The 22,586-nt window shown below is 46.7% G+C and overlaps 1 protein-coding gene across 1 annotated transcript in view; it reads right to left on the bottom strand.

Annotated features, from left to right (window-relative positions):
* Positions 1-22,586, bottom strand: part of ANOS1 (anosmin 1) — a 171,804-nt gene that overhangs the window by 91,951 nt on the left and 57,267 nt on the right. The gene's annotated exons all lie outside the window — the stretch shown is intronic.

Here is a 22,586-nt window from a genome sequence, read left to right as displayed (position 1 = left end):
TGACCCTGTCTGCCGATGTACTTCCCACGTGCCCTTTACAGGAACATTCCCGAGGCTCCCTGGACCATCGGGAAGAGGCGTGTGAGAATTAGAGAGCGTCAAATCAGTGACTCTTTGTAAAGAGAGAACAGCACTGTCACAATTGAGAGAGAACCAGAAGATGGGGCAAATAGAGCAACTGTAGGAGTTACAATAAAAGAGACAGGCAACGAGAGAGGATGGAAGATACCCTCCTGTAAGGTACAGTCTGACAAACAGGCGCAGGCTAATGATGGAGACTGTCACCCTCAGGAGGCTGGCCTTTGCACCACACTGCCTAATCCAAGTAACGGGAGAGGTGTAGACGGGGGAAATCCAATTTGTAGTCACAGAGGGAGGACTGGGTGAAAACTATGTGAAAAGGAGTCAAGGCTTAACAGGACTAGTTTATCAATGAAAGACGTTTCAAAGCCCTCAAAGGAAAATTACTAATGACCATTGCTAATTAATCATTCCACAGATTCTCATGCAAATGTCCTTTGGGTGGCTTTGATCCGCACTGACACCTGAAAGAAAGCACACAGTGTCCCCAGACTGGCCAGATGATTGGGAAGAAATGGCCCAGCTAGGACACGGAGCCCTGTGCCGCGTACCCTGGGAACGCCGGGGTGGCTGAGCACGCAGGTCCCTCCCAGCCTACCCGGGGGGACTCAGAGATGCTCCGAGGTGGCCCGCCACCTCTCAGACCGCAAAACACGTAGCCTGCTCAAAAGCAGGCGGCCTTCTCATGCCCTCTGTCTTCAAACCAATGCAAATCACCTCCCAGAACCCTCCCGTACCACCCGGTGCATGAAAAAGAGCACAGAATACGTTAAGGCTGTGAAGAACTGGGGAGAAAATGTCAAGTAAAATTAGCCAGAGTTTGGCAAAGTCATAGAACAGTAGTGGGAAGAGAAGATTACTTGGGAGGAATTAAAGAGAAAACCATTTTCAAGACCATATTCTCATCATCTCATTCTCATCTAAGTGGCCAAGTATCATCAAATTCATCATTTTTATCTAATTTCGAACAGGAGTGTGTCTGAGGGACGGGCCTCTGATTTGTGGAATACTAAAGTGGGTGCACTAAAAACCACTTAAAATGATATTAAATCAAGAAACAATTTCCCCAATTGAGATTTCGGCACTGGCTTCCCACAAGGTCACACAATAAAACACTCCAGAGTAGAAAATGGCACAGACAAAACTCCGCAGGTTGTTGCCATTTTTATCTACGTGAAATAAACTCCTGTCAAACCAGTAGTTTAGCTGAAATTGCACTTACTGTCCTAAAGCTTCCATCGTAATTAGTGAGCGAAGGGATCAGAGGTCCTGGGTCAGGTTGAAACGTCCCCCAGGGACAGGCACTTCGGACAGCAGCACTGAGAATGCAGAGGTGACCAGCAACGGCCCAGGGTACACGGAGGCCTTGGGTTTTGTTTTTAGGAATGATACTAAATGATACACATATTCATAAAAATAGAAAAATGACCTAAATTGGCAGTTAATGAGAAGAAATAAGAGGAAACGAGGCCATGAAGTGGAATCAATAATCGGATACCACATGACACCCTCCAGAGGCCTTAACACTCCCTGGAACGGAGGCCACAAATACTGGTCTCCGCTTTCGACAGCCCAACAGGGAAAGGAGACCTGGATCAGTCCACACGGTTCACGTATGCAGAGGTCGAAAGCAAGGAAGCAGGCTGCGGGAACAATCACTGCCAACACAAATACCAAAAAGAACGTTCTGCTGAAGTTCAAGAGCAACCGGTTCTGCTAACAGAATGTATGGCAGCGTATCCTCCTGGGAGCGATGCTACCGGGTGTCCCAGAGCCCTTTCTCAACAGCCTGTATCACCGCAGGGCGGCACCTCCCCAGAGCGAAGTCAGTATCCTCCATTCCACGGGGTCCGGCCAACTGTGTGAGCGCAGCCAGTCCCGTGTCCGAGTGGATTAAGCCAGGCTTCATTCCATTTAATTCAAATCCTCACACTAAGATGTGCTGCTTTCAATTCTCACGTTTGTCACGTGCTCACCTCTTCACTGGACGTGTTTGGGGTTTGACGATTTCGAGGAGGAGAGAAGAAACAAAGTTCATCGTATAGCTATGCCTGAACAAGTCTCTGTGAACCCACCGTCCCTTGGCTGGGGTGGGAAGGAAGTGTCCAGATGGTGAATGCATGGGGTCCACCCCAGCAGGTAAAGCCGCTGCCCCCATCCTGGGAGTCCTTCACCCCAGCAGGTGAAGTTGCCCCCCCCCCCCATGCTCTGAGTCATCCTGGACATCTTGCTCTCTCACCTCCCACCTGTCATCCATCCATCACAGGTCTTGGTGGTGCCACCTTCAAAATCTGTCCCAAACACCTACATTCTCTCCCACCTCCTCCAGATATGCAGATATGAAGGGCCTTTAGCAGGAACCTTCTGCACAATAAACACATCCTCCCCAAACTCCACCTCCCCCTAATCTGCCTTCGTTTTTCTCCCTTGATCTCCTCACCAACCACTGTATTTAAATGTGCTTCTTGCGTTCCTTGTTTCCCCTCCACACTAGACGGTGCTCCATGAGGACGTGGAATGTGTCTACCTTTTCATTCTAGAATCACCAGAGTGCCTCACAGTCTTTGGCACAGAGTAGGCACTAAGTAAACTTTCAATGCACATTTGAAAAATGAACCAGCATAACACACAGCTCCAATATGCAGCAATGTCTCTGTTCTCCAGCTGAACTGTAGGTGAGTACCACTCACGGTGCCAGATGATGAGGATTCAGTGGTGACCAAAACAGACACGGCTGCAATTTCCAGGGAACTCCTCAGCTAGATCCCTAGGCGCTGGCCCTGAGTGGGGTGAAATTCACGGCTTTGCATTTCAGCTTCAGCCTCATAACCTGTCTCTGCTCTAACATTCAAGGCCGAGCCATCCAGCCCCAGGGCCAGAGCTGACACCTCTTTTGCCAGCCATGCCCCCTTGAAACTGGACCCAGTGTCTCCTCCCCATCAGTCTGCATCAGGAGGGCAGAGTCTACTGGTACAGGACATCAGCATTAGTATTTAGATGTTTACAAAGAGCATTCAATAAAATTAAATACAACCACCCCCCCCCCCCCACAAAAAAGAGAAATCTGTGCTCTGCTAGTAGGAAATATAACACCATAAAAGAAACAATAAATTGTGATCTTGGTGAAGGTCTGTCTCTACTCCATTTGCCCAAGAACAACAAAATACATATCTGATCTTTTGCTAAAAATTCACCAAGATGCAGACTACAAAAAAAAGTCCAGGGACTTCCTAGGTGGCGTAGTGGGTAAGAATCTGCCTGCCAATGCAGGGGAGATGGGTTCGATCCCTGCCCCAGGAAGATACCACATGCTGTGGAGCAACTAAGCCCGTGTGCCACAACTGTTGAGCCTGTGCTCTAGAGCCCGTGAGCCACAACTATTGAGCCCATGTGCCACAACTACTGAAGCTCACACGCCTAGAGCCCGTGCTCTGCAACAAGAGAGGCCACCGCAATGAGAAGCCCGTGCACCACAACTAAGAGTAGCCCCCACTTACTGCAACTAGAGAAAGCCCGTGCGCAGCAACAAAGACCCAACACAGCCAATTAAATAAATAAATAAATAAATTTATATTAAAAAAAAGTCCATGTTCAGCAAACAAACAAGATTTTATCTTGTTTTTTTAATCTCTATTTAATTCACCAAGTATAGGAACTGTAGCAGATTTTTAAGAATTAAACACAAAAAGCCTTTAACTTATGTCCAATAGCAAAACTTAGCCCAAAGCCTGCCCTGTGATCTCTACCCCATGACTACAGTGCTGACTACACGGCACTGACATGATTTACCTGCCTGTCTACCCCTCTAGAATTGTCGATAAGCTCCTTAAGTCAGAGGCTGCGTGTATCATTCAGGGTTTGGCCAGCTAAGGCCAAACCCGCCTGACACCTGTTTCTGTACAGCTCACAATCTAACCACGATTTTTAAATTTTAAAATGGTTGAAAAAAATCGAAAGAACACTAAAAGTTTCATGTATGTGACAGTTATATGAAATCAAATGTCAACATCCAAAACCAAGGTGTGACTGGCTCACACGCCCATTCACTGATACACTGTCCACAGCTGCTTCCAGGCAGGCAGGACTGAGTAGTTGGAACAAGGGCACTTGGTCCCACAGAGCCCAAAATACTTGTTATCTGGCTCTTCAGAGAAAACTTGCCAAGCCCCATTCTAGTTTATCACTCCTCCCCACACTACAGCAGGGCCCTGGAACACAGAGTCTTCTCCTCAAATCTATATCGAATTCAAATCAGCAGAATTCTGACCTTTGGAAAGAATCCAAGACCTCAAAATTGTTTTCTTTTATCTCGTAAAGCACCTTCAATAGCATCGGCAAAACAGGGTTCTGGCGGGGACAAAGCAAGTTTATCGCTTGTAGGAAGTTCCCTGGCCAGGAGGAAGGAGAGAAGGTGGTTTTATCTCAGAGGGTGCCATTCAGCCCAGTTCAGAGGGTGTCATTCAGCCCAGTTCACCAACATCAGTGGAGTCAGCAGAACTGGGAAGCAGGGCCCTCGATCCCCAGAATCTGAGAATCAACACCCAAGCCTGTACCACAGACGCCAGCAGGCGCCCCGCCAAGAGCAGCATTTGGTAAATACCGGCTGAGGTGAAGGCAATAGAGCTAAGGAAGCAGGAGAGGGAAGGAGGCCTCCAGGGTTTACGCCTGCAACATCAGACCCAGACTCTGCTTGCATAGTCCCAGCACCCGCACAAGACCTCTTGTTGCGTCTCTGCAAATGCCTCACATTGGGAGGAAATCCTCCCTTATACTAGAGCAAGGCGGACTCTGCCACCGGTACACTTTGGATCCAGCAACGTTGCTGAAGAACACAGGCTGAGGAGTAGGAGTGCCTCGTTGTGAAGTGTCATGTGACCTTGGCAAGTTGTGTAACCTTTCTCTGCCTCAGTTTTCTCATCAATACAATGGGGACAAAAATACACCTCCCAGTCCTACCCACTGACACTGAAGGCACTCACCTTTCTTGGTTACCCTTCAGAGTGACCTGGCCATACCCCATTCACCCAGCTGCCTGGAACTTTTGGAACAGCCTTCAGCTTTCTCCATCCCCTGCACCACTCCCTCATCCAGGTGGCTAAGCTTCTCTACCTGGGTTCCTGCGAGCATCTTCTGACTCCGTGCCCTGCTTCCTGCCTCACTCTTCACATCCACTATTCTCTCTGAAGCCAGCACCTTTATGCTCGGGGTTGGACCCTGCCCTCCCACGACGTTCAGACTCCCAAGAGTTCACAAAGCCTTGCCCTCTTGTCACACTGCTCACTTCTGCAGTGGTGGTCTGGGCATTCCCCTCCCTGACGACTGGATGTTCCAGCCAGCCTGAACTCCTGCCTTAGGTCTTCCCAGATTCATGCTGAGGGAGCTGTGTGGTAAGGAAGGTGGCCTCCCTCAGAAAGGTCTGGCCTTGGTCCTCTAGTTCCTGGGAGGTGACATCCCTCTACACCCCTGGAATTTCCTGAGTGATGGGAGTACCCTTGTTAACTAATGAGGGTTTAACGAACGGGATGACTCGTGGTGGGCCACGTGGTACCGGCCCAACTTACGAGGAGGTCAGTGGCGGCAACTGGAGATGGAGGTACCTGGTCAGTGGTACCTCCCCATGTAATGAAGCCCCGAAGAAAAACTCTGCGCCGAAGCACAGGTGAGCTTCAGGCTTGGTGACGTTCGGTGGGTAGTGTCACATGGGGATGCCAGGAGGGGAGAGCTCCATGTCTGGGACCCTCCCAGACTCTGCCCTGTGCGTGTCTTCTTCTGGCTGGTTCACATTTGCATCCTCTCCCTGTAATAAACCTGAGTGAGAGTCACGGAATTCTGCGTGTTCTTAGTGAATTATCCATCCTGAGGGTGGTCTGTGGAAACTGTGAACGTGTAGTCAGTGTCAGATGTGTGGAACACACGTGGCGGTCAGGAGGGCTATTCCTGTCACCTCCTGGTCTGGAGATGTCCCGGTCAGTGCTGGCCCGGACGGAGCAGTGAGTGCGCCAGTGGTGGCGGGGCCAGGAAGCAGTCACACAGAGCTTCTGCTCTGAGCACCTGGGGCCGCTCAGCCGCTGGGACCTGCAGACTGTTCTCCCGCCCCAGGAACAGGGACGCTCCGGTGCTCATCCTCCTCCACCTCCCGGTGTCGGGGCTTGGGGGCTGCTCCCCGGGCGGGAACTCCCAGCCTTCCCGGCCATCCCTCAGGGGCGTCCAGGGCAGGGTCCTCCCTGTGTCTGGGCTCCCAGGCAGAGCGACACACGTGTGCAGAAGCAGCTGTGGGTGTGGATGTGACCAGCCAGTGCCACAGAGGGGACACGGGAGACCCCAGCGGCATCTGGCTCGGTCAGCTCTGCCTCCTCCAGTGCACTTGGTCTGTCTGGCTTTCTTACAGCAGGTGGTCCGCCTCCCGAGAACACAGACGCACCCTCCGCCTCCCGTCCTCCCGATTAGCCGACTCAGCTCCAGTGTCACCCCAGGGTCCTGGGGGCCTCGTCTTATTTGCCCTATCCACTCACTCAGAGCACTTCTCAAGTTCTGTTACAATGTCCTCTTTATCGTCTGTTTTCCCCCCATAAGACTGTGCTGTGCGCAAAGATTTGACTTGTCTGATTTATCCCCAGAGACTAAGATGTTTAGTAATTGTTCAATGAATATCTGTTGGTATTACGGATGAAGGAATTTATTCTGGGAATAATGGTATGAACGGATTTTAAACGCTCTCAGGAGCCTGGTCATTTTAGAAGGGATCCCAAGAAACTCTAACGGAAGAACTATAGATAGCACACAATCTCCTTGAAGGAGGCAGTCTGGTAAATATCTTCACGACCCTCAGCTTACACCCCCTGGATGTCCACCTCTTCTGCTCTTGTTTTGCAGGTAAAAGGCACACACCGGAATGCTGTGGAAAACAATGAGATATGTGTGCCTTAACCCACACAGGATCATAATCTTGCTTTGCACATACACTGCTTCACACTTCGGATGTGTGTACACCCAGGAAGAGATGGAGAGTGTTTTGCAAAGAGTAGGTCCTCACCGTATATTTATCAAAACGAATAGGGCTTCAATGGCCAGAGAGTGATGCGTGCCAGGGCAGGCCAGGAAGCTGAAGAGCAGGCAGAGGAGACAAGCGAAACACTGCAGCGCCTACTAAGGCAGTTCTAAATAATACGCTGTAGATTGCATCCGTAGACAGATCAGCCAGGTGAGAAACTGTATGGCTCTGGGTAGCTGTATAGTTTGCTAGGGCTATCATAATACAGTCCCACAGACTGGCGGCTTAACCGCAGAAGTGCACTATACCATAGTTCTAGAGGCTGGAAGTCTGAGATCAAAGTGTCGGCAGGGCTGGCTCCTCCTGAGGCCTCTCTCCTTGGCGTGTAGACGGCTGTTTCCTCCCTGTGTCCTCACATGGTCATCCCTCTGTGTGTGTCTGTGCCCTAAGTTCCTTTTCTCATAGGGACACCAGCCCTATTCTATTAGACCCCACCCTAATGATCTCACTTTACCTCAATTTCCTCTTTAAAGATCCCATCTCCAAATAGTCACATTCTGAGGTCCCGGGGGTTAGGGCTTCAAGATATAAATTGGGAGAGAGGAGATACGATTCAACCCAGAATGGCAGGCTTTTTGGAATTCTATTGCTTGTTTGATTTTTATAAAGGATTGGCTCTGACCACAAGTCAAAAAGCTGATGCCAACCAGGAGTTCCTGCCGCCGTAGTAAAAACAGTGAAGACCACCATTCCTGGACTCCCGACGTGGTCAGTGGTCCTGATGCTGTGGGACTGTCCTGTCTCACACACAACTGGCCATCATCACCATTAGCAGTGCTGCTTTGGAGAATGTGAGGAAAACATGTCCACGCTTCAACTGGCCCTTCTGCAATGGGCAGGCTCTGGTTTTCATTGACAAGGTAAATAAAAATTCGTGAGTCCACACTGATAACGCAAACATAAATATGAAAGTAAACTCTTCCTTAAAGGGTCTTCTCTGGTGGTGCAGTGGTTAAGAATCTGCCTGCCAATGCAAGGGACACAGGTTTGAGCCCTGGTCGGGGAAGATTCCACATACTGCAGAGCACCTAAGCCCATGCGCCACAGCTACTGAGCCTGCGTGCTGCAACTGCTGAAGCCCACGTGCCTAGAGCCCTGCTCTGCAACAAGAGAAGCCACTGCACAAAGAAGTCGGCACACCGCAAGGAAGAGTAGCCCCCGCTAGCGGCAACTAGAGGAAGCCTGCATGCAGCAACAAAGACCCAGTGCAGCCAAAAATTAATTAATTAAAAACAAACAAAAAACGCTTCCTTAAAATAGAATGCAAATTAATAAACGCAGAAGGGAAGAGAAATCCAGTGGTTCCCAGAGCTGCCCTGGACAGAGCTGTGCTTAGACGTGAGCCACTCCCAGCCCCTCGCACCGCAACCACCACCAAAAACGTTCCACCGATACCAAAGGGCTTCCTAGTCCTAGAAAAAAATACAGGAAGCAAATGCCAGTAAATGCTCCTATCTGAGCAGTGGAACTACGAGTGACATTTTTTTCTCCCCATTTGTATTCCCTCCATGTTTCTGAAGGGGTGGGTGTTGCCTTCACCATGGAAGCAGCCTTTTTATGCTATGCACTCATTAAGACAATTGTTGAAGTCTAAAATATCAAATTATTTCCTTCTTAAAACTACTCGATAAGGATGTGGATATTTCAGGTGCTGTAATGTTGGGAGCCCAGTTGACGTAATAAGCATTTAAAAAAATTCTCCTCTTGAATACGTGACTAGCATTGAAAAATAAAGTGGTCACTTAATTTGACCTTCAAAATATTAGAGCAGGTGATTGTGGCAGTACTTACCATGCTCACCCCGGCAAAGTGAACAACTTTTGATGATGCTGAGATTAAAAACACTGACATTTCTTCAGTCCGATTCATAAACACTCCACAAAGGAAAGAAAAGAAGATGGAGGGGAGGGGTCTTAGATTTCAAGCTTACCGTATAATCTCTGACACAGATGTACAAGTACGAAGAATCTCCTTGTTCATACTTCATAAATTTTAAAGATTAACGTGTCGATACGGGGAATCGAAGGAAACAGGAAATAGTGTTGTTCACTGTTCACTATTAACATCTCAAGGATTCCCAAAGCAGTGCTGGGTTTTTTTTTGTCCTATATCATAGATGTTGTAACAAGAAATTAAATAATGTTGCCAATGTGACCTGGAGGAAAATTTACACACACACACACACAAAATGGAGTCAGAAAATCTGCAAAATTGTGATGTTTTCAAGTTTTAACTTTTAATCTGTTGATGCCTCATGATAGTTGGCTACAGAGGAATTTAAAAATTTAGGAGTTGGGGGGTGTATGTGCTGGTGTCTATGACGTGGTAAGAACCTTGAGAGGAAATGCACTACCCTTCGCAGCGGCCAAGAAGTAAAAACAGACAGACTGGTTTTGTACTAAATGAAACAGTGGCGTCTCTCCAAAACGTGGAGATTTACATCGCTTGTGATAAGTGCCCTTCAACGCTGTATTTCCTCCCAGCCTCCAGACTTCTTGATAACTGGAACATTTGACTCTCACCAGCTCCATTCACCTTATGAGCCCTGGGATGAGGGCCAGGGACGTCCAAGAGCTGACAGCATCACCCCATGCCAGCAATCCACCCTCCTGCTACCCACCCCAAACAAGCACGCCAAGTGCCCACAGGAGTAACCACCTGGGAGAAAATACATCCTGCTCCAGGCCAATTGGACTCGTGAAAAGAACAGAAACCCCAGTGATCACCCACACCCTTGGGCTGAATAGTGCAGGACTGGATGGGAATTATAAACTCTGTCCATATTCTTTCACCCAGCCCTACCCCATCAAGATGCTCACAGGTGCTGACATTTTCCCCCCAAATTCTAGCACACATCTAAGAAAACTGAAGTCTAAAATGAAGTGAAAAAAATGAGTTTACATTTGCTTTATAAGAGATTCAAGCCTTCCTGATATTGCTCATATGAAATTCTTCTCTAATTTCACGCAAGTTTTAGAACTTAACCTTAGAGGTCAAACCCAGGAGAGCATCTCATCCAAACCTTTCACTTCTCAAACAGAAGATTAGAGTTCCAGAGAGTGAACATGACCATGAGACCCAGCTTACACAGCAGGCAGGGGACCAGGAGTTGATGGGATCATGGGTCACTGTCCTTGTCCACTTAACTACTGTGAAGTGTATTTGACATCACAAATCACCAGGGATATGGTGAGTTTCTTTTGTGGGGAAGAGGAGGGAGCAACTTAAGGAATTTAGTTGCCAAAGACCAGAAAGGACCAGTCTCTTTCTAGCAGGCCCTCTCCCAGATCCTGCCTGGGTCAGGAGGGCAAGACTGCAGCCACGCAGGAATAGGAGCAGATGCAAGCTCAGAGCATGGACTGTAGAGCCAGGTGTCCCAGGTCTGAATCATGTCTCCCCTGATTCTCCATGTGTAGCATCAGGGAAGGAAGAGCAATTACTTCACAGGCTTGCAGTGGGATCCTCCTGAGTTAATACCTGCAAAGTGCTTACAACTGCCTGGAGCACACAAGGTCCATTAAATTACAACAGCAGCAATGAAAACCTCTATGTCCACAGCAGCAGGGTCGGTATTGTAAATCAAAGTGCACGGTGGCAGCTTCCAAAACAACGCTGACCCAGGGAAGCTACGTCAACTTTGGGGAGTCATAACCTTCCCCTGTCCTACCCGTAGCCCACCAGCTACAGTCAACAACTGTGATCCAAAAGCTTTGGGAGAAAGAAAGAGAGAGAGAGGAAGGAAGAAAAGAAAGGTTTGGGTTGAGGTAGGAGGGTCTTAGCATCAAAGGTGTAACAGCAAATCCTCTCATTGTGCCTACAATGAAAACTAACAAAAAAGCGAAGTGAGAGTAAAAATCCAAAGCATCTTAGGAAGACAGTTAAAGGTCAGTTAAAGGTCCCAGGAGTTGTAGAGGAGGGAGGGAGGGAAGGAGGGAGGGACGAACAGGTGGAGCACAGGGGATTTTTCAGGCAGTGAAACTACACTGTATGATACTGTAACAGTGCATACATCGCGTTGTATGTTTGTCAAAGCCCACAGAATGCACACCATTAATAAACGGAGCAGGACCCTATGGTCCTTCCCCTCACTGTCCTCTGCCTGCCTTTTGTCTGTGGAAGAACTTTAGCCAAAAAATAACTTTAATCAGAGAAGCAGGAAAATGCAGAAGCAAAGGAAAACAGTTAAACGAGACCGAATAATAATAGGTTAGTCATTTAGCAAAGTCAAGAACCTTCAGTTCCTTCTCAAGGGCTATAGATAATATTCTGAGCCATGTCCTGTGAGCTGACTTATAGATACTGAAACCCAATCAGGGAGAAGACGTCACCTACCTGATGACCAGGCTGTAGCCATGATACAAGCTGCCACAATTCTGAGAATTGGCCTCAAGGAAATGGGAACCAACCAGCCCTAGAACTAAAGACTAACGGTGCTTAATCAATCCAGATGATGCTGATCAGACCACCCAGGACCCGTTTCAAGACGACCGTCAGAGCTGACTGTGCTGTTTCTAGAGGCAGCCCCGTCCCTCCGCCTACAGAAGCTCTTGCCCGCTGATGGTCGGGGCGGGGAGCGGGTGGGGTGGGGGGGGGCGGCGAGTCAGCCTCTGGACAGACGTCTGCTCTCCCCCGCACCCCCCCCCCCACCCCAGTGGCCTGCATCCAAAATAAAGCAAATTTTTCTTTCCACCAACCGTGCCTCTTTATTGGCTTTTGAGGGGCAAGGAGCTGGACCCCACTTTTGGTTACATTAAGAGTGAACCCTGGGACTTCTCTGGTGGTCCAGTGAGTAAGACTGCGCTCCCAATGCAGGCGGCTTGAGTTTGCTCCCTGGTTGGGGAACTAGATCCCTCATGCTGCACCTAAGAGCCTGCATGCTGCAACTAAAGATCCCACATGCCCCAGCTAAGACCCAGTGCTGCCTTACTACCCTCCCCCAAATGTAACGTGTATCATATCACACCCCCTGCCCCCACCAAGTTGACTCCTCAGTGGCTGCCTACTCTTCAAAACGTCCAAGAAATTTCACCTTCAGAGAACCTTTTCAATATGTCACATCTCCTATCTTTCTTATCTTAGTACCCTATTTTTTTTTTCAAAACACTCGATAAAATGTCTCTTCATTTTTGAAATGGCCACCTTTCTCACTCCCTTCTGTGAAATAACACCAATTCTGCTCCATAAAGGCAGAGTCTGTACCTATATGCAGACCACCCTGCATAGAAAAGGCTTAGTGCACTATTATGTGCCAGAATGAGTGTTTTTCAAATGAATGCATTTGAGGAAATGATTTTAAAATAAACTGAGAAATAAGTTAGATATCAGAATTCATTCATTCGTTTAGTAAATATTAACCATCCTCCCCCTCATTGTGTCACAGGAAGGGGAAAAGTCTTTTTCGTAATATTTAATATTTGTCATTCATTACATGGTATCAAGGTATCATGTGTAGGAGAGAACCTCACTTCCGGAAGAGAGAGGTTAACATACTAGATTCTTACTAATATTTCCATTTTTCATTTGAGGCATTTATCAAAGGTCAAATAATTTACTTTAGGGAAAGATGTTTTCATCTCCGTGAAGGAAAATGGCTTACTTTAAATATTTAACATTCAAATATATGTTTTTTCCAGAAAAGTGGGTCAAGGCATGTAGAAATCAGATAAGAGGATATTTGCAGAAAGGTGCAAATTACATTTCCTTTGTGGTTGTTACTGAGGGACACAGTGCTAAATTAATCTTCTGAACAGTAATTTCCTGCTGATTTCAAGAGAGAGGAAGAAAAGAACACGGTTGGGAAGCCTCAGCGCTGAGCCGGGAGGTGAACCTGACCCAGTGCCGGGACCCATCATGAAGCACAAGTGCGCCTCTGCCTTAGGAAACACCTCTGCACACTTATAATAAACAACCTTCTCTCAAACAAAGCCACATTCGCACATGCTGTATATTATGATGTCATATTATATGCATGTATACTATGCCTGTATAAAAGACCATTCAAAAAATCCAATGATAGAAATTTTCTTGAATAGATCAAAAAATCACTTCCCCAGAGAAATCACGGACCCTCCCCCACCCCCAACAGTCCTGTTCGTACCACATGGCTCCCCTGACATTAAAGGTTATTAAACCTTGGACACACTCCGTCGTGCCAAGGAGAGTTCAGAAACCTACTTTTACACCAGGAAAGTGCCAGGTTCTTGGGGGTAGCTGCACGTACACTGCCTGAGGGACATACGTAAAATGCATCTGCTGCTCAGGCCCTAACCTGCGCATATCAATTCCGCATCTGTCGGCCCAGTTCCCATGGAGGGTCTCTTCAGGCTTGGCCTGAAGCGGTGGGAAGCGACCCAGGCCAGAGTGGTCCCTGTCAAGTGACCGGGGGTCCGCTGTGTAATCTCTGCTGGGGTCGGGGGTGCCCTTGCTCCCAGCATGTCAGTCATTCATGGATAACAAGCTTTGCTGCAGCTGAGCAGTCGGGAGCGCTGGCCACAGGGGCCGGTCTCCCGTCCCCTGGACGAGAACTGAGAGCCAGACGCCCTAGCCCTTAACCGGCCCACGACGGGGCCAGCCAATCTGTTAATTCATCAACTGGGGTCCTCAACTTGAACACCAGTCATAACCTGGTTGTAATAGGAAAACTCATCACCTAGAGGGTGCCTGATCTCACAGAGCAGGAGAGCGTGATGGACATTAATAAGATGAGTCTTCTTCCAGGAAGCAAAAGACAAGAGTGAAAGGGCATTTTCTTAACTGCTCTGGGCAACATAAAAATAAATAAAATCTACTAAAATAATAGAACCAACAAAGAAGTTAGAACTTTATCTCAGTAGCACATAACTAAATATTACACAAAATGGAGTATCGATGCAGTATACAATTTTATTACGCACATTATGAAATAAAACAGCTATTTTTTTACACTGAAATCGTATGTTTATTTTAGATGTCCTTTAACATAAAAACATGAAGGTGATGTACCATGATTTTAAGGTAAAACCCACATTTTAAAATTGTTGCTGTGCCACCATCACCCGTTCACCTTTTGGCATTAATGTGGTCAATGCTACTTAATGCTGCACGCACGGCCACCTACCACTGATCTAACACACTTCTAAAACTAGCACGAAACACTGAATTTGGCTGTTTTCTCTGTTCGTTGACATCGCCAGGAATGACATTTTGTTGTTATTTTTCGGAAACTGATGCAATTTCATACGACGTTGTGCTTCAGAAACATTCGGAACCACAGAACTTGGCGGTCGCACACATTTCTGCTCACCATTAGTGCAATCTTCATGGAAAAGGAAAGCCTCTGTCGGTCAGGGCTGGGGAGTGTTCACAGATGCTGTCAAAAACAGAACCCAGGTTTGTACAAAGAGTCAGAGCAGCCTGTAGACACGCCAGCCCTCTCGATCCGGGATGACGTGGGCAGTGATGTCACCTTAAAGGTGGGTCTGAGGGGCTCCCCTACGGCACACACACACCAACTCCTGTTTCCAGACCATCCTCCTCCACGTCTGTACGCTGCGAGTGTCAAGAAATGGACGGTGAGTTCTGCTCTCCCTTGAAACGTCAGATAAAGTTAACTCGTGTTTTGAAATGATTGTGTCAGGTTCTCTCCCCAAACCGCCACAGAGGCGATGCTTAATTCATCTTCCAGGTTGAGTGCAGTCCACGTTTAAGTGAGATCGACGGGCCAAAGGGGCAGGTGCTTGGGGAACGTGAGCAGCAGGGGCAAAGGGAGAGCGGAGGAGGCTGCGGTGAGCTTGACGCTGCAGGTAGGCCGGCCTCAGCAAGGGGCCACCCCCGCCGCGCTAAGCTCTGCACGGCAAGGGTGCCTGTTGTCTCTCTCTGTGCAAGGTGTCAACCAGCCTGTCACCACATTTCAAATGCCAACAGTAAAAGGACACTTCGCAAGCTCCTGAGAAGGGCCCCATACACCAAATGCAAGGAACTTTTGGCTTATTTCTCTACTTTACACCCAGAAACTCATGGTCTGCATTTTTTTTTTAACGTGGGAAGACTCTACAAAGCCCCTTCACTGTTATGTGATAGAAGAGGGAGACACAGAATCCACCTGCGTATCTGCTGCGAAAGCACAGACAGCACTTCCTCCAGGTCTCCACTAATTTATGTTTCAAAAATATTACTCCTGTTAATATTTTTAGAAATTAAAAAAAAAATGCCTACTTTGTCTGTTTTGTTGTTTATGTTCACATTTCTGTGATCCTGTTAAGTCAGACTTATAAAATCAAGAAGTTTCACAAATAAAATAACAAATGTCACTAATTGAGTGGAGGGGTTGCTTTATTTCCATTGTCAGCTCTTAAAGACGTGGACAGCTGAAATGCAGAGCACAAAGCTGTAGGCCTGAGGAGTTCCTAATAAAATGCACACGCCTCACCCATGTGAAATTCACAGTTCACACACAGAAATCCCTGAATTGCCTCTAAAATGTGGGGGGATTCCAGGAGCAACAGAGGAACCTCAAACAGATTTTCTCAGGCAAACTGTGGTATCCGTACATGTGACCTCCCGACTCGGCTGTCTCTATGCAATCAGCCGTAGGAAATATCGTAGCAAGTTCCCACTTCCTCGGCCCCTTTTTGATTGTAGAGTCATTCTTCCCAAATGCCACCTGAGAGGCATATGTGGGCCACAGAAGGAAGTCTAGAAATTGAGTCTTGCACGCGTGGACTACCACACTTCCCACACAAGAAAGGAAGTTCTCCCAATCCAAAAGCTACGAATTTGGCACCCCTCAACTCACACAAATTTCCTTTCAAAAGTTGGCACCCCTCAACGGGCACAAACATTAACAGAAAGAATCTCCCAAGTATCTCGTAACATAATGTATTCCACATTTTCCTAGGCATCATTTTTAGGTTAAAACATGTGGTAATACATAAACATAAATTGATCATATCCTGCCTGCAACCTTCAACGCAGAGAAGCAGGATCTCCTCAAAGATAAGGCATGGTAACCAGTTCACCAGAAATCCTCTCCTCTCTGGTGCCATTCAGAACGCGTCCACCCGGATGCCTGGTAAAGTCTCGAGAGCTTAGCGACAATGGCAGCCTCTACCTGAATGTGGAGCGGAAAACAGCCATGGGTCTTAAATTTTGGGAGAATGCAGTCATCAAGATACTGAAACATAAGAAGCCCATGTCTTTGGTCTCTAAAATTAAACGTGTTGACATCAGCAATCCTGTTTAGAAAGGGTTAAAAGGAGTTTCTCCTTGGGGTGTCCTCGTTTATATTTCTTGCTGTTTTGACTGATGTGTTTTTCATTTAACTCAAATGGCAAACTAGCCGAAGTTGAGTATTGGGTTCTCTTATATCTGGTTTAATATCATATACCTTGATTTCCTCTCCAAAATCGCTCATTCGGTTGAAATAGAATAACTATAACTGTTCTTCCTTTTGAAAGAAACTAAGAAAACTGAAGAAAACTAAGGCACGTGCAAATGCTATCTTTAATTTGCATAAGCCAATCTGGGGAAAATGATCTTTCCAAATATGAAAAATCAAATGACTTGATACTGCTTGTAAAATGTTGCATCATCCGCCCATAAATTCCATTGAAGTTGGGTTGGGGGGGAATATTTTCTCTTCTTAAATTGAGATGTTCCAGTAAAACTGTATTTATGAAAACATGACCTGTAAATTTAGGAAGATCCATAATTGTCCTATAATTGTTCAATGAGAGAAAAAGAACATTTTCTTTATATCTTTCTTTCCCTTCGAAGATTGAGCATAGAAAATTGAGATGCAAATCCAATTGGGTGTTTTGACAGCTGACCTACTTCTAAACATTACACATTGACTACTTCAATCTTTAAAAACCTTCTCAAAGGAGACCGCGGTGACAAAGCGGAAAGGGTACCAGAAGACCTGGGCTCCACCCCAGTGACATGGGCATGACCAAACTAGTTATCTGTTTAAAATACATTCATTCACTCACATATGAAGACAGTCAAATAAATCACTTACACTTTCATTTTTATAAATCTGTAAAGTGAAAGCTTATCTCATTGAGACGTCTGCAAAAATTAAATGAGACAGTTGATGGTAAAGTGATGGGAACTCGTGGATTTCTACACAATGAGGACAAGCACTAACATTACTGTTACTAATCGTGTGACCTCAGTGAGGGCTGTAACCTCCAAAACTTAAGACAGAGATTGCCTATGGAAAAGGAATACAGAAACTGCAGCACCTCGTTCAGAGAAACCTACTTTATAAGCACATTACCTCCGTGCTCTCGCTCGGCCTCACCTCACCTTTACTCCCGTCTCCTCGCTCACCTTAGACGGTGCTGTCCAGTGGAGCTGTCCGTAGCGAGGGGGTGGAAATGTTCCCTATCTGTGCTGCCCCACACCACAGCCTCGAGCTATCAGTGGACACTGAGCCCCTGCAACATGGCTAGTGTGGACTTTCTCAGCCTCGGCACTACTGACATTTTGGGTCAAATACTTCTTTGTGCTGGGGCCGTCCTGTGCGCCGTAGGACGTTTAGAGCAACACCCCTGGGCTCTACCTACCCGATGCCAGCAGCACCTCCTCCTCCTCCTAGTTGTGACAACCACAGATATCCCCAGACATTGCCAAATGCCCCGGGCGGGGGGGAAGACAAATTTATCTCTGGTGGAAAACAATGAGGCTACTGGAATTGAATTTTTAATTGCATTCAATTTAAATTAATTTAATTAGCAAATGTGTTGAGCGGCTACTATTTTGGACAGCATTGTCTTAAAACTTCCGAGATTATTATAAAAAGCTAGACTGACGGTCAACAAATATGATGGGAAGTTCAGACTTTTCTTTTTTTCCTAAAAGGGCTAAGGATTAAAACAATGTGAGCTTTCACTTTAACTGCATACTAATTAATTGCTGTCTTCAACTCAGAGCAGTGAGAGCCATCCTAACCCCACAATGTGCAAAAAGGTACACAATTAATAATAAAAGGAGATCTTTTAAAAACCACCACAGGGTTTTTTTTTTTTTTTATCCATACCTGCCACCCAGGGAGGGAATAATGAGATGAAGAGAGACCCAGCAGTAGCAGGGGCCAGAACCAAAGGGGGAGTTAACAGCCGTGACCACCCCAAGCTGTTCCTGCCGGCTCTCTGTCCCCTCTCCGCGAACACCCCCACCGCGTGGGACCAGGTGTGAATGTTCCGGGGCAGCAGGAGTGACCTGACCTGGCGAGCTGCCCCTTAGCTCGCTGTGGTCACCCCATTTCCATCGCTGCACCCTGAGCCGACTCCGGGGCCTTTCAAGTAGGGTTACACGGGTTCATCCGATACGTGCAAAGTCTAGTGACAATGTATCCCTTTCATTTGAGGAGGGAGGGCAATCCGCCATGGACATGAGAAAACCGTGTCAGGTCAGAGAATCCCATAAACAACCGAGAGCCCTAGAATGAGCCCAGGTTCAAAGGGAGTAGCGCACAAAGCAATCCGCCTCTCTGGAACATCAGAGGCAATTGAACCGCAAGAGCCGGCAGGCTGAAATGTCTCACTTCCCAGTTCTACATCCCAAGAGATATACGGGTACTGCTGGAAAGAAATAATATTCGGTGCGGTGAAATACACTAACGTTTTCTATGTCCTCCCAAATACTTGGGGGGTTGGGGTGGGGAGGATTCTACTCAACGTTTCTAATGCCAGGAATAGTCAGTTAACGTACGAAGAAAGAACGTGGGCTGTAGAAATAAACAGTCCTGCCATTTAGCCCACAACTGGCCCATTTCGGGAACATTGGACAAGTCGTTATTCCACCCCAAGCCCAGCTTTCTGAACTGTAAAATGAGGAAAATGATAGCCACTTCCTGGGGTTATTGCAAAAACTGAAAAGAGCATCTTTCAGAATGTGCCAACTCGTACATTTCGCCCACTTGTGCTCTACCTTTCAATTTCCCTTTACGGAGGGTATTTTGGTGCTCTTGGTGCTAGAAGACACAGAAAAGAATAAAAGGCTGTCCCGCCCAGCAAGGAGCTCAGGGAGCCCCAGAGGCTGTAAGCATGGTCCCTCCACTTCAGGGGACACCCACCTAAGGAGACAGGCACATAAACACCGCAGCAGATGAAAGAGGTCCACAGTGGGAACACAACCACTTACTGTCGGAGCAACCCGGACGCCACGGCTCATATAATCGGGAGAGGAAATGCCCCCCTAAGTGCACAGCTACCAAAAGAGACCAAAATAAACAACTCTCTTTAATTGTGAAACAAAAAGGGTCAGGCATCTGTTTGTTTCAAGAGCTCTTCCAAAGGACAAATTGTTCAAAACCATTCATTCACATGAGTACTTATTCAACTCAAGAGTCCTAAGAGGTTAAATGATGACACCATCCCAGCAACCTTTGTTTTGACAATTTAGAGCAAAAAGGTAAGCGTCATGACCAACTAAATAAGAACCTGGCTTCAAAAGATGTGCATTATGGTAAATGAAAGGAGTCAGACACGAAATGACAAATACTGCATGATTCCACTCACATGAGGCTCCTAGAGCAGTCAAGTTCACAGGGACAGAAAGTGGAAGGGGGGGGGGGGTGCCAGGGGCTGGGGCGGGGGGAGGAGTGGGGAGCCGAGTGTGTTTAGTGAGTACAGAGTTTGGGGTTGGGACGATGGAAACGTTCTGGGGGTGGATGGTGGGGACGGGTGCACGGCCGTGTGACTGTGCTTAATGCCACTGCACTGTGCACGTAAAAGTGACTGCAATGGCAACTTTCTAACCTAACGTGAATTTTATCACGATCAAAAGAAAAGCTGAGCAGCTTGGGTATGCAGCACTCCTAGCTATGAGGCAGGTGTGCACACGCGCACACACAGAGTTTGCTCCTATGGTCCTCCTGGCATCGAGATGGGAGAGAACAGCAGAGAAACCTCTCGGCTGCCCCTCACAGCACCCTCCACTCACAGGAAGCAAACGGCCCTGGAAGTATGCCCTGTGGCACACATCTCTACCATGGCTGAACTGCAGAATCAGCGCTAAGGGGAGAATATTAGCTGATGCTCCTTGCTGCACATACTGTGCCCCGTCTCCTGCCCCGTGCCCACGTCCTACGGTTTAACATGATCCATTTGTCTTGTGGTCCCATCAAAGAAGTTCTTCTGGTTCATGAGCAAGCCGACTGCTAACAATAAGAAAAACATTTTAAAAACTCGCCTGTTTTAGGCAAATATCTCCTTCTTCAAATAATGACAATAAAATTTCCTGGAACTCAGCTTGTCTGGATTAATTTTAGTTTGTGGTGAAATAAATAAATGAATGGCTTGGGAAAGAGAATCATTTCCATTAGGAGCAAAAAAAAAAGGAGAAAAAAAAGAAAAAGAAAAAAAAAAGGAAAAGAAAAGCCAGTACGCATAGTAAAATGGAAAATTCACTCAACTATGTGTCATAACCTTTGCCATTAATAAGCAAGGTTATCCTAGATGCGATGCCACCCCCGAAGGGCTGCAGTGTTTCCAGTTAACTATTTCACCCTTGCTATTCAAAGTGTGGTCCGTGGGCCAGCAGTATTAGCATCACCTGAGAACTTGCTGCACAGGCAAACCCTTGAGTCCCAGCCGGATGTACTGAATCTGAAGCAACATGTCAACAAGATCTCCAGGTAATGCACACTGAGGTTTGAGGAATCTGGTCTAGGTAAGTAGGCTCCCAAAGGGCATCCTGACACACGGGTGCACTGCACTATGTGGTGTGACGTGGCACTAGTAATTTGTGGTCTGTAACAGCAAAAACAGTTATCAATGTTAAATAAATACATGTGGGCAAATCCATGATTTTTCATCTAAACTGAGAATGTCAGATGTCTGCATCTCTGTGTGGGAACAAAATAGGGGGAAGAGAGAAGATACAGCCACAGCCAGAGAGTTGCATAGCTGCACCCTTGAAATAATGAAGCATTATGAAGACATTACGATGTCACACTGAATAACATGTGAAAAAAGTAAAAATTTTAGCTGATAGCAAAACTATTTCCAGCAGAGTATTACGCATATAGTGCGTATTACATAAACACTGACCGAAATTTCATACGTTACAGACATTACGCCATTTCATCCAGGTGAGCTGCGTGAACCAGTCCTATCTCAGAGGAGTTTCATGCCCATGTTAGGGCAAGAGAACACTGCTTCCACACAGCTAAATCAGCAATGGCTTAGGTGTGATAATTTTAGTATGAGTGAGTTAAATTATTTCCAATTATTGCCATTATTTGCAGACCTGCAAAAATGTTTAATGATTAAAACCAACAGTTCATCATCCTAAGTCACTCTCTTAGCAAGGCAGATTGCACGCTGATCCCAAATGTTTTCTGCCTCCCCGCAGACGGGGATGCTCCATGACCATGGCTACACACACTTCTCTGTGCGTGGGCGCTGTGTCTTGCTTGGCCAATGGGCTGTGAGAAGTGCCAAGTGCCACATCGGAGCAGAAGTTTTAAGAGCCGTCCCAAAATTATGCCATTTTTCTTTACCCCTTGCCTCAAAACTAGCATACATGAGAAGTTCAGTCAACAGACCAAGCTGGATAACCTAAGAGAGTAGGGGAAAATGTTTTCCCTCTACAATTGTCTAGGCACCTAGGAATTGTACATCAGGCAAAGAAAATCACTACCCATACAAGTAGTAAAATGTGAGGAGGAATACTAATTTACATATATCTGAGAAACTATAGCTAAATCTATTGTTTTAGAGACTGTCCTGCCTTGCAAAACCCTGATCTCCATCTTTATTCTCTTTTCCTAATGGCCACACTACCAAAGCAGGGGGAGGCACCACAGTATGAATCAAATCTCTCCCTTTCCACACTTTCCTCAACTCACATGCAGTCAGGCTGCTGCACTCCAGGCTCTCCTACCGCCTACTTCAAAGTCACCAAGGACACTGGGGTCCATTCCACTGTCCTCACACCGTATTAGTCACGAGACACTGAGAAGACTACTCACTACATCATATCTTGCACAGCAGTCAAAGAGAGTTAATACTTTCCCTTCTCTTTTCAGAAAGATGCTTTGAAAAGCAAACGGTATTCATTTATGTGAAGACTTTCGCAGACTGTAAATCTTAACCAAATGAAAGGTATTAACATCAGGACTGAAGATCAAGCCAAAGTTGTTATCAACACATTTCAGGAGGACTCTAGAAGTAATAAAGATGTCAAATTACCACTAATGTACGTTAAGGACATGAAAGAATTATAGTGATCAGAAGGTACTTCTGAGAACAGAGAGCTGAAGAATTCTGATCAGATGACGAAATTTACATCCAACCCACACCCCATCCCCTTTTTCTCTTTAGCCCTCCACAAGCTGGGCCAGGCACACAGATATAACATAATTAAATCTGGACCAATGTAAAGGGAGTGAAGAAGAGTAAACAACATAGAATAAAGGGGAGTGAGGGTAAAGAGGCTCCACCCCTCCAGAATCTTGGGTTCCACA

Source organism: Hippopotamus amphibius, chromosome X (assembly GCF_030028045.1).
Source record: "Hippopotamus amphibius kiboko isolate mHipAmp2 chromosome X, mHipAmp2.hap2, whole genome shotgun sequence".
Taxonomy (NCBI): Eukaryota; Metazoa; Chordata; class Mammalia; order Artiodactyla; family Hippopotamidae; genus Hippopotamus; species Hippopotamus amphibius.
This window is presented reverse-complemented; position numbering and strand designations above follow the sequence as displayed.